At 34.4% G+C, this 13,593-nt stretch overlaps 1 long non-coding RNA gene across 2 annotated transcripts; it reads right to left on the minus strand.

Moving 5' to 3' along the window:
* Positions 1–1,211: 1,211 nt before the first annotated feature.
* Positions 1,212–8,456, minus strand: LOC125505329. Of its 2 annotated transcripts, XR_007282099.1 has the most exons (3): positions 8,095–8,456; positions 7,198–7,403; positions 1,212–1,631 (listed from the first exon to the last, which is right to left on the minus strand). It is a non-coding gene; the product is annotated as an uncharacterized LOC125505329 (long non-coding RNA). The 2 variants fall into 2 exon arrangements; XR_007282098.1 differs by lacking the exon at positions 1,212–1,631 and having other exon boundaries at positions 7,094–7,403.
* Between the last annotated feature and the right edge of the window lie 5,137 nt (positions 8,457–13,593).

Below are 13,593 nucleotides of genomic sequence, written 5' to 3' on the forward strand. Positions count from 1 at the left end.
AGTTAATAATTTATTAGATAAATTTATAATTGTTTTATCCAGAAATTGTTTATTTTTTATACTAAAAATGTCTTTTTTGATTTTTTCGTTGAGTAATTTTTCTAGTTTATGGTTATGAATTTGTTTTCGAATAATAAATTTTCTTTCATAGGTTTTATTAACGGAATTACATATGTGATTAAAGTCGTCAAAAGAGATTTTGTATCGTAAGTGTTGTTTTATGTCATGTATTTCGTTTTTTAGTTTGATTTTATTTAATCTGTGATATTGAATTCTTTCTCTAACTAAAGCTTTACTTGCTCTGTTTAAGATTTTTGTTACTTGTGTATTGATGTCATATGGAGATTTAAGTCGTAAGCCTTTTGGAATAATATTATTGTTTTTGCATTTATGTAAAAATGTTAAACTGTTTTCAGAGTGTTGAAGATTTGGATTCTAGATATCGAAAAATAGAACAGATATGAGGCCCATACCTAAGTTGTAGATAAGTTCTATATTGTTGAGGCGGATTCATTTTTACAAACTTCTTTTTGGGTATTTCGCCTCAAAAATTTTTGTCTTTAAAAAAGACAGAATTTCCTCACGTCTTTTATTACAGATTGATAAATAGTGCTCCTATTTATAATAGCTTTATATATATATTACAATACTTATAGATCCCCATTCCGAAGCCCTTGGAGATATTTTAGGGTACGCTTTAGACACTATTTATGAAAGGCATTTGATTTTGCACAAAACTTTTCTAATGCACGGTTGTCTCACCCTGTATACCCGTTAGAAGACCCTCTACGTTTATTTTAATTTAATTCAAAACCTTATAGAGCAATAATTTATACAAAAAAATATTATTGTTTAACGTCGATACTACGGTTTGTTTTTGAAAAAAAATGATTCAACAAACACTAGGTGGTAATAATGTTGTAGCAATACGCGAATCTAAAACCCAAATTCACAAGAAAACATTTGTTTGAAAAAATAATTGCAATTTTTATTTTCAACAAAAGTTCAACCCTTAATGATTAAATGATGATGATGATGTCCATAAAGCGCAGTGTTATCCTAAAATGAACCTTTGTAATCACACCAACCTTATAAGGGGCGAGAAAGCAAGTTGCAGTTTTTGCGTAGATTTCAAAGCTATTTATCGATCGACATCAAGGCAAAACCGCGTCGAAAGGCAGGAACGGGATAAGCATCCAGCCATGCACGCTGCCGCCCCCTAGCGTTCCCGGTTGTTCGGCCGATAGCGAAAAAACGTGTCATATAAACAAAAAATCGGCTAAACCGGTCAAATGTTATCTTTATTTTTCGGATGTTGACATTTCCCAAATTCCATTTCCCGTTTTTCCAGACATCGCCATTCATGCTGCGACCTGTTGTTGATTATGTTGCCATTTTTGTGCAGTGCAGTGTTCAGAAGGAACGAGCAATGGATTGCTGTCCTGCCCAGGGAAAGTCCGCAGGCATCGCAGCAGGAAAATCAGGTAAATTCCTATTCGGCCCTTTTGGCTCAGTTTCAGTCACGGGTTTATTCAACTATTGGTTCTTTGGGTGGTTATTTGGCGAGTTTCTACTGAGGTTATTGGCCTTTGTGCTAGGTTATATCCTACGGCGTGATCGCGCTCAGCTACCTGTTGAGACGATGAGAAGCTGAAGGCTAAACACTGATTTCAGAGTTAAAAATTCATCATTTTGCGCTGAATTTACTGCAGATGTACAGAGTGGAAGATAGTAGCTGTTAGGTCAAAGATGGCTTTTCTTTCACTTTTTTGCGCAGTTTAAAAATTTCATTTTAATGTTCCAATGTTTGGTGGTCGGCTCAAGAAATGTTTGTCAGATTTCGAATATTTTTGTTGTGCTCTGGTAGTTTTCAAAGCCAGCTTTCCAAATACCAGTTCACCAACAAGAAGTTTCTAGCAAATGCAAAGGCGCAGATTTTACACATTTAGAGCTTAAAAAGTGCCAATTTAAGAAAACATTGTTTCATGAAAAATTAATGTTTACATTAACAACAACAATTATTTGATAATTTTTTTACAAATATTCGTTACGTTTTCGTTACTTCTTACACCCGAAAACCTGGCCATCCATTGTTTCTGTTTTGTTAAGTTTCTATGCCTTGATTGCAACTTCTTCATCAGCTTCATATTTGCTTTTCTTCAATAAAACTTTTAGACATAATTTTTTGATTTGCCAAACTTTATTCTTCATTGATAACCTTCCTATTTACACATTCAACAAATATTAGTGGGTGAACCAAACACTTCGCAAATAAAATCTTGTTCGAAGAAAACTTGAAAGAACTCGCATTCGAACTAAGTAACCACTGTATTTTTTTTTATTCAACCTAGTTGTTAATGCGGTTCTAATAAATTTTTGTCATAATTTGTTAGCGAAAATCTCCCAAAAACCGCGCTAACCCATGCCTTCGGCTAATTTCAACGCAAAATCCACTTGAAATGTCCCCGGTAACATCGATAAATTTCCAATCATCAGCCATAGTCAATTCCCGATCAGTCAGTATTAGGAGAGCAGAACCGGGCACGGGAAACCAATATTCCGGGATATTTTCCAGGAAAGCGCTGGAAAACCGGGCCGACATTACACACGAGTTCAACGAGAACTCTGAGCGGAGCTTACAGTGAAAAGTTTATTTAGCTTTAACACTAACTTAATGAAAAACGAATCAATGCTTTTAATGATGTAATAGCAACAATTGAAACATTATTTTCTGTACTTGTGGACTTTTCTCAATTTTGAATACTATTATACTTTTAAAGGGCTTTCCTCTGACTTAATATTAGAACCCGAAGTTTATTCCTTTTGCAGAATTTTTCGGTAGCAATTGAATATTTTTCTATACTTTGCTCAGCCGTTTAGGCAGCGTCTTGAAATCTACTGAAGGTATCAGACGATGAAAACTTTTAATCCTTTAAATAAATGCTCGAAAATGCTGCGAAATACCTTAATCAACTAAAACTTTTCGAAAACACATTATTTCGAAGTCATTCGAAAAGAAAAGCCTTAATTAATTTAAGCTTAACATCAAATCCCAGAAATGCCTTTATCGGTTAGAACAGTTTCGTCCCATTGAAATAAAAGACATGAAAAAGAATGTCGGCTGAAGTAATTTAATTAAAAGTTACTAAAACTTGTTTGTTCAATACTTGAGATGAACTCGAAATTCTCTTTTATTTCTATGGAAGTTTAGTTACTCGCTTCCTGAACTGAAGAGCGAGCAAATCCCATAAATGTAAAATAAAGATGGAATTGTACAACTGCAAATTCATGCATTAGTCGCTATACGAACGGATTTAATAAATCCAAACTCCCACTCCTTTCCGGTTGGTTAAAATTTGAAACTTTTTACATTCGTTTGTCGTTGAAATATTTCGTTGCGAGTTAATCGGCTTCAACTTCTTCAGTCTGGGGAAAATCAGAACATTTTGCCTAGTCCCTGCTGTTCCTGTTTCTGCTTTCGTTATTTGTTTTATTTATGTTTCCTCTCCTGAGGGCTGATTTGACGGGCGCTATTTGGAAGTATCTTGAAGTATATGACTGTTTGTGTAATTAGAGTTGTTTTGTAACTTTTTCAGAACGAGGAGGAAAATATCCTGGGAAATTTGAATTAACGGTATTATTTGGGCTTAGAAGCAAGCAGTGTAATTTTTTATGGCAAATATTTATTGCTCTACTGCTAATTAGAAATTGCGCAAAAATTTCACAAAAATGTTATTTAATTACTGTGTGCAAGGTGTTAAAATGACATTTTGCTTCCGAGAAGTGAGCAAAAACGAAACGGAGCTTCCGAAAACATAAAATTTTGGCTTAATCTTGCACCTAAATGTCTGATATTTAAATTTCGCTTTCTAGGGCAAAACTACTCGAATTTTCTTTAAAATTCAAAGAAAATCAAGACTTTGAGAAAACTGCCTACATTTGCTAATCGATGGTTCACTTTCTCAAAAGGCCATTTAGTTCTCTCTGGAATGATGTCAAAATGAGCGTTCTTGCTTATTTTGCTTCCGAGATATGAGCAAAAACGGGACGGAAATCATGAAAAATTGGCATAATCTTGTACGTAAGCGTCTGACATTCAAATTTCGCTTCCTTGGTCAAAACTACACGAATTTCCTCACTTGTCTTGTTATGACTGAATGGAATTTTCTATTCTCTATGCAACGCAAATTTAAAACTTCTAGTTTTACGTGTCCTTTTCCAATTTACAAATTTGAAATTGACAATTACAGTTTAAAAATTTTGCTTAGATGCAACTTGAGCATATTATGTACAGAGTATGAATAACCGAATTGCTAACATTCCCTTCAAAATGGGCGAATAATTAGAAACGCGGTCCATCCAGAGCTCTTAAACCAAAACGAAACGATAATTGCCGCTCTTTGTTGGTACCGAATATTTAACAATGGCCAATCAAGAATGTTCATTGGAGCACTAATGTAGTAGGATGCCGGTTCTACGTACTACGAGAGCCTTAATTGCAGCTTTTAGCTTTTGCACTGGCAATTTACTATATTTTGTAAGCTTTGACTATGCCCCGAGTGGATAAAGCAATTAGGTGTTCCGTGCCGTTTTGCGAAAAAAACTCTAACGCCGAAAGGGGTTGGATTTTGATGAGAATATATGTTTAGAGGTTCTTTTACAGACCGCGTCACGCTTTTTGTCCTCAGTGCCGTCTGAGTGCCTAATATATTCTAATGTTATGCCGGCACAGCAGTAACGAATCCAAATTAGTCAAATTATAAATGAAGCAAAACGATAAAATAATCCTGATTTAGAGCTGCATTTAATTTAAATTATAAAACTCATTTCACATTAATAATTAACGTAATAATGACCGCATGGAAAGACGCAAAAACAAAACACAATTTAAATGTAAATTTACGTCGTTTTAAAGGCCAAATCTTTCTGGTTTTTTGAGAGAATTGGCTTGGCCCCATTGCCGAAGAAAAAACCGCGAAAAAAACTGTTTCTGTACTATATCAGTACAGTAAATTAAGCTTACATAACTTAAATGCAAACGTTTCTAATTTCAGAACAAGCCGTGTTGTTAAAACACGGCTAATAAAATGAATAAATGTATCAAAATACAAATTAATTAGAGGTAAAATATTCAGATTAATCCATTTCAGTGCGCTTCAGAATAAATAAGAATTTATAAAATTTTCAAATAGGTAGGCCTTTGAAAAATGCCAAGTCTTACATCAAAGCAATTGCGTTTTCCTCCGATAAAATTTTTCGCAGCAATAAAATTAAGATCAAGCGGGGATGGCCCTCATTAATTATTCCCTTGACCATTCGGGAAAATTGGAATCCGTCTGTAGAAATTTCTGCATAAAAATTTCCGGTAGAGAAGACGCGAAATGAAAAGTTAAGAAATGAGAGGTTTCAAGTGTTCAACCTCGGTCCCGCTAACAGAACTCTGGAATATTGATCCATCAAGAGCGGAACCGACAATGCCAGGGAAGCACTCAGTATTATCATTCCATTCATTCCATATCAAATTAACAAAAATTGTCTGGATATTTTGGAATTTTGAGGTCAACTAGTAAAATGAACTAAGCCTGATCATTTTAAAAACTAAAATATCACACTTCTGATACCAAGTTTTTATTGGTACTTATTCTCATAATAAATTGTTCCGTGGGGAAATTGGCGACTTGGAAGACTTAACTACTGAAATTTAATGTTGCAGCTCAAACACATTGTCACTCCATTAAGTTTGTTTTTCCGTAAGCTTGTCGTGAACGAAATGACGATTTTAAATCAGAAACGTGACTAACAACCTCGCAACTTCCAAAATTAAAGAATGGGGATTCCGAATTTCTCCGACTATTAAGCCGTGCCTGTAAAATTCGTTCTCTCAGCATGAACTTCAAAAGCAAGCATCCTCATTTTCTTTCATAATTAGATTGAAATATGATTTTTTTTCCTCCAACCTAATTACTGCCCCAGATACGTTTAAGCCCTCTAAAGCGTTATTAAGAAATATTTGTTTTTGGTTTGAAATTTAAAAGCACTGTTTTCGAGCTTTATTACATTTAGGAAAAGGCATTGTTTTCCTTGGGAAATCTCTTTAATTTCAGACACAGCAGTTAAATTGGGACCGGTATTTGCTTTCGGCATTAATTTGATTTAGAGACCTTTGGTGCTTTGTAAACACGGCATCCGGCTATCCGGCTTGTTTAAGGTAATTTCAGTAAAGGGTTTGTTTTTATTCCGGATAATTCATACGATAAAAATGATGAATACATCTCTCGTTTGCAGAGCAAATATACAGAGTTGTGATTATTTAGGAATAAATTCGATACAGCAAACCTACCCATTTGCAATTTTTTATTGATAAGTTTTATTTACGGTTTTCGAATTATTTTAAAAATCTGAAAATTTTTACAATTGCTGGGGTCCCCAGAAATAGGTAAATCAATCTTATGGGGCTCCAAGAGTAACTAGTCAGCTGCAAACTGACTAAAGTTTTTATTTATGAAAAGTTCTCCACGAACCTCCGAGTCAACTTCTCAGTCGACAAATTCGATGTTTTTAAGCTTCAATATCTTGCGTATTTCAAATAGAACCATTGGATTTTTATTTTGATCGTCAAATTTTCGGTTCACTTTATGAGGTGAAGGGTTGGGTTGAAGTTCGGTGTAAAAAGAATAACATCTCTAACACTACCAGTACTGCTAGAGAACAGCACTGCCAAAGAAGAGCAAAATCCAAAATAGAATCGTTTAAATCTTCTAAAACTCACTTGGCATATAACATGCTGCACGTCCGACGATGTTTGCCAATGAAAACGTATTTTTCTTTTTGCCGGAATATTGAAATTTGTATAGTCAATATTCGGACCTTTATTAGATCATCTTCACAGCAGCGACTGGCTCAATATTAATGAATAGAGCCACAAAGAGGAAACACTGCCTTCGTGCAGAGAAAACAATTTTTTGTAAGCTGGTATTAGCGCAGAATATATGTTTGGAGCATGTGGCATTTAAAATTAAAATGATTGGCTATTTTTATACGGTTGGGGCGAAAAAATATGTTGGTAACAGCGTTTTCTTCCAGTTGATTTAGGTTTTCAATAAAAGAGTATTTTATTTATGATTAATGATTCCATAACACGTGTATAAACTGACGTATTTTTTAGAAAGAAATTGTAAACAGTAGGGGAGGATTTACCTTTAAATTCGTCTTTTAAATTCAATTGGCTCGTTAACAGTTTGCACTTTACTTCATTGTTTTCTGCAGAAAATATTGAACAAATTGAGGGAGTGGTTGATTATCTGTTTTTCCTGCTTCTTTTTTGGGCAATTTTTGTGTTCTAAAACTAAACCCTCGTACGTCTATTTGATCCTTTGGAAGTTTGAGCAGCTGATTTGTCAAGTCTGGAAAATGTTGGCGATTATCGAGAGCTGATTGCTAGTTTTATATATTCTTTTCTTCTCAGAAACAGTTACTTTACTTCAGCTATTGAATGAAATCCTATTACCACAACATCATTCCAAACTACTGCTGATATATAAAGGATCTTCTCGGCAACTTTATCTAGAATCCCTATTTGAATATTCTACCTAGGGCTTCGTTATTGAGGCCACTAGAGGACAGTTAATTCCAAAGAAAAAAATCGATAGGGATTTGCGAAACTAAAGTCGAGCCGTAATTGGATTAAAGTAACTTTGCAACTTTGATCCCTGCGTTAATAAACTTTATGGTCGCTAAAGAGTAGGAAAGGAGAAAAGTTAAGAAGTAATCTTGCCGCTTTGGAAATTTGCTTTCCAGCTTAGGCCATGAGTTGGTATGGAATATATTATTTTTAGAACATTATATGTGCATTAATCAAGCTTGTGCTGTGCGATGTTGTGTTGATGTCATGATCGACTTTGAATTTGCATTTTTATTCACCATTTATGCTAGCTGGAATTACATGAAAACTAGCTAGATTACGATGTATCCTGTTTTATGACATGGCTGGCAGGGACACGGTATTATTTTATGGAATATCCATTTGCAGTAGAGACGGTTCAATGGCGTCCCATTTTCCCCATATCTAGAAGGGAAATTCACTTATATACCTACCTGTAAACTATTCATGTTCAATCTTGCAGTCATCTCGTTTATGTTGCCGATATTCAATATATTTTAAAGGCACATCGGTGCAAACAGTAACAAACCACTGAGCTGAAATGCGTTTTCGCCATTCCATACGGGAGGGTCTTGAGCAAACAAATGAAATGTTGAACAATACCGGATTTTATTTCTTTGCATTCCCAGCGAACGTTGTTTATGTGTAGAATTTCATTTTGTTGCATACAAATATTTTACTTTATGTCATCAAATCAAGTAAAGTAGACTTCTTGTAAGGAACAGTAAATGTGCAATTTTACTGAAACTGACCCATTGCGACAAAACGGACGTAAGAAGGATAAATTACGATACTTCAAATTTTGGCAACAACAGGATCGTAAACTAGGCAACGTCTGAGATATTATCCGTTATTTTAATAGCGGATGGTTGAAATGTGGGGAACATTTAAAGCTGCTCATAAATAACGGCAAATAAAATATTTAACGTAAAATCCCAGTTGAAGTTTTCTTGAAATCGGTGGTGACTTTTTGGAAAAGTATTCCACATATTTTTGTTCAGAATGACAATGTGTTTACTTTGTCTTTGTCGGAAAGGCTTTCCAAATAACTCAGGCGATAATATTGTTAAAAGCAAACCTAAATCGTCAGTATTTTCCAAGCCTAAGCCACGCAATTTTTTCATTTGTCCACATTTTTATAGCCATATGAAAACCATGAACTGCTCGAAAAAGTGCTCATCATCATCATCCAGCTTCTCCTCGTGTCCACCGCTGGACATAAGCTTCCTCCAACGGCGCTAAGAATTTGTATGTTGTGCAAGTTGCATCCAGTTGTCTGTTTTCCGTATATCGGCTGCCCATTCCGTCGGTGGTCTGGCCTGACTTCTTCTATCTTCACGGGGTCTCTCATTCTAATAGTCTTCATACTACTGGTCATTTATCTTGGAAACTTTTCATCTTTTCCGATTTTGTATTTGTCATCGCTTTCGAGCTACTTGATAATGATGTGTGCTATGATTTTATAATGATGCAAAAAGAAAGGTTTAAGCAGGACAACAAGAAATTGCAACAACAAATCTAAGCACATTAGGGCACCCTGTATATTGACTATAATGTTTCGGGAAATGTTTTGATATATTTTTTTTTCATTTCGCGGAATAAAGAATTCTTTAAAAAATTATTCTTGGATAATGCAAATGAGATTATTTTAACAACGCATTTTTCTTTTCAGGTATGACTTGAGGTTTTCCTATCACAAAGCCACTTAGCGGATTCGGTAAGTACCTCATATATCTGGTAGACTCTGGTAACAATGGGAAACCATTTTACAGCAAATTATTACAAATTAGCATAAACTATATAATTCCATTGTTCAAGGCAATTGCAGTACTTACTACTTAGTTATTTTCTATATTTATAAATTATTTTAAATGTTTGTGATTATTAGCGGACGGAACTGTTGTCATATTCGTAGGATGGGAATTATATGCTTTGCAATTTGCATGGTAATCGGGTGGTGATTTCAGTAATATGACGACTATTTTCATAAACGGAAACTGTATGGTATTTTATGCGAAAAATACACATTGTCAAGTAGTTTTTTGCAGCAAATACTCAGATCTGCGATCAAGGGTAAACTTCTTTTGCAGAAAAAAATGGTCAAACACATTGTATAAAATATGTATAAAGTGGGGAGTTTACTGGGCCCACCCTCTACAACATTGTTTTTAATCTGGCAAAAAATTAATTTTAAATAATTGGAAACATAAAGATTTGAAAGCTGTTAAAAATGAGAAAAATGCTTTTCAGATATCGGAAAAAAATGGTTATCGATATATTTATATATATCGGATCTTTCCGATCGAAAATGTTATTTACGGTTTGCTAGAAATTCGCCTCTTTGGAAAGTGGAATATGAAATAAGAACAACGTTTTATCAGTATCTAATTGTTTTTAATTCAAGAAATGGACGATTTGAACAAAGTTTTGAAAATAATCTTACAGTGTCTTCTTGGTTAAGTTGTTATAATTAACGATTTTGAAGAATTTTGCTATTCAATGGATTATCCCTGAAAATCTATAATTAAACACAACGTTGGCAACTGTGTAGCGGTCTTACTGATAAGCGAAAATCCGTTTGGGACGGAGGCGTCGATGCCCGCCTGCTGCATACTGCATATCCTGCTGGTGCGTTATTTGGATACTATTCTCTAAATTTTTCGGTTATTTTATGCATAGATTGAGCGGTTACAACATAGAAAATATCAGCGGTGTGCAGTTTGATGATTTTGCTTTTGGTAACAAAAGTTCAAATAAAGTTTCGTTACTTTTCATCAAAAGCTTTGCTTGTTGTCTGCACTGCAATCTCTGATGGGGATTTGCTAAGTTATTAATTTATATTTAATAAAGTTAAAAAATGTTTAAATCACACAAAGGGTTCTAAGTTGGGTTAGCATGTTCTGTACAAAAAAAACAAAAATTACGTATTAATTGAATTTCCAGATATACAGGGTGGTTTAATTTTAATCTGCAAAGCATTAAGGGCACACAAAAACATTTCTAAAATGACATTTGCACTATGATACTAAATGTACGAGGATGACACTCAATCTGCATGATAAGTGTTTTTTTAAAGTACGCGTTTTACACCTACGGCCAACGTATTAAGAGAAATTTGCTAAGAGGTATATCAGGAATGCTCAAAAACCTTGGCACCTCGAATTTTTTATAAGATAACTTTGGGACATTAAGCATCTAAGGAGTATGTTCCTGAAAGTACACAGTTTTTAAGTAAAAAGCTGGTTTTGATTAAGCGTCCAAATCTTTGCATATTCCAAACTATCAAAATCGCAGTCATTTTATTGTATAAAAACTAACCAATTTCTTAGAAATTCACCCTTAGATGTGGCCTCATTGAAAGGTTTTTCATGTGTTTGATTGAGCGACAAACCATTGCATTTTCATGATTTTCTTCCCAGCAGCATTTTCCCGTCCCCTCCTAAATATGGTTGTTCTTGAAATTTTAAAATTTTTCTGTTCCTTCTTATTTGGTGGGATCTTCTTCCTATTACTCCTTTTAGGTCCTCTAGCAGTCGTGTGTCTGGCCTTCCTACGCTTTTCTTGTAGTTCACAAAAGTCTTCCACTTTTGTTCGTCTCCGATTTCTTTTCGGTTTTGTCGAATCCAAGCTAAAGCCAGTATAGACAATGTCTTTTAGTGTTGAGCAGTTTAAATTGCTTTACTGCGAAAGCAATTTCTGATCTTAATTACCGTTGGTGTCTTACCATCGAGGGATGGCAATATTCCAAAATCCCGTTTAGCGCTCGACAATAATGCACATATAAAACGATTATATTAATAGGTAATTCGGTTGGTTTGACATCCCATTGGGAGGAATTTGGCGCTGACCAGGCCGAATCAGAATCGGACATTTCAGGATGAATTATCCCGGCGGGATTAATCCGTACACGTCAAGAGATATTCTTGATCGTTTCGCCACAGGATTGATTATTACAACATTACTTCTATTATTTGCTCAGTGGGCAGTCATTTGTTGGATCCTATAAATACGTGCAGTTACCCGAGCTTTCCTGATGGCTTTTGCCCCCATAGAGGAATGTTGTTGTCTTAACAATCAAACCACCTACGAGAAAAGTGTTCTTGTGCTGCGGCAGGCAGTTGAACCGTCTGAATTCAATTATCAATTGTAACTAGGATAAAAACAAGATTCAATATCGCTCCAATCAAAGACTATCTCCTATGTAATTTATATTGCGGCACAAGTTTTGAAAATGGAAATAAATATACAGGAAATTTGCAAGATGTACATATCAATAATCATAATATATGTATTTTTTAATTTAAAATGCTGCAATGTCATAATGAAAATTGAATAAAAGATGCAAAATTCGTTGTCCTATTCTATTTAGCTTTTGCTGAAATTTCTGATAAAAACATGTTTATTTATTTAATTACAAACTTGAGCGGCAATACAAAGGATAATTCAGCGTCACAGTTTTTCTATGTGGTTTCGAGCGATTAGTTCTTAGATGCAAGTTTAAAAAACTCGTCTTTGAACTCCAAGAAAACTTATTTTGTTAGTTAAAACAGCAGTTCAATTTCCCATCATTCTACTTTCCAATTTTCTTTTAGACCAATCCAACGTGCTTCTATGTAGTTTGGATAACTTTTACCAAATCAGTGCAATTACGACTTTTCTGGCTTATTTGAGTTTGGAATAATGATTGCTTGAATAAATCGAGTGTATCTTTAAAAAGTCGTTAGAATGCCGGAATCATGTCGATTATGTGCGCAAATATTCGGCTAATAAAGTGTGAATATCTCTAACGCCGTTTTTCTGATCCAGTTTTGCTTTTGATTGGTATAAAAAGCTCTGCCTAATTAAAAAGTTTTTGGAAAACGTAACTAAAGTACTCAATTTTTATTACTTAAATATGGTCAATTTATTGGACTCAGCAATGGAGATTTCGCTGGTTTGCTTGAGGTTGAAATCATGATTTTTTTAAAGAATTTTCAGAAATTGAATTTTTTCTTAATTGTTTACTCTGGTTGATTTTCTGCAACTTTTAAGGAGAAAAACAGCAAACTTTTTGTGAATCGTAAATCCTGAATTTTCAATCAATGTTCGAACCAAAGTATTTTAACTAAAATTGAAGCGTTCGTTCTTTCCGTTTTCCTTTTTACGGTCTAAATTTCACATCTTTCGAAAAATATTTTTGTAATTTCATCTTACTCTTTGTATCGTTAGCGATGTAAGACGATGTTGCATTAAAAAGCCGATTGCGACCTGCAAAAATATCTTCAGCTTACACCGCATTCATCCTTTCAGCCCCTTAAAAAGACAATTTATAATTTATGATTATACCTACAACTATGAATTAAATAGAAGCTTCAATTTAACGGTGGGAATCAATATCCTATTTATTTATTTAACATAATGGGCGTAGTTCAATTAATTCCATTACAAGGTAATGATGTTTACATAGGTTTGATTGTCTGCTTTAATAATATGCTGTTGGCAGTGTTTGTATTTGTATCAGAGCTTGTTTTATGAGAATGGATTAATAATATGTATGTTCTAAATGGTTATATATGGGCACTAAATACGCCAGCAATCACAGAGATACACAAGCAAATGGAGCGAGTATTTGGGTTGAAAATAGATGAAATGTGAAAAGAAACTAACTTCTCACTGAACTACCTATTTACTGAACTGTTTTCTAAAGACGGCAAAAGTCGAGTTTGAGAACACTGTGCAAAGAACCTGTTTCTGAGGGTATTAAATTGGAGAAATGTCCCCGGTCAGATCAACTCAAATTGTAAAGAAATAACGTGAAACTCACATATGAAATTACAGCATTAACAAAGATTTGTGTGAAAATGCATGAGGTTAGTTCAGAAACGCTTCCGAGAAAACCTTCAGCAAACTTATCGACTTTGCGGAGGAAAATATGGATAAAATTTTTCCAAACT

Source organism: Dendroctonus ponderosae, unplaced genomic scaffold, assembly GCF_020466585.1.
Source record: "Dendroctonus ponderosae isolate FM_Combo_2020 unplaced genomic scaffold, Dpon_F_20191213v2 Dpon_F_20191213_8, whole genome shotgun sequence".
In the NCBI taxonomy this organism is placed as follows: Eukaryota; Metazoa; Arthropoda; class Insecta; order Coleoptera; family Curculionidae; genus Dendroctonus; species Dendroctonus ponderosae.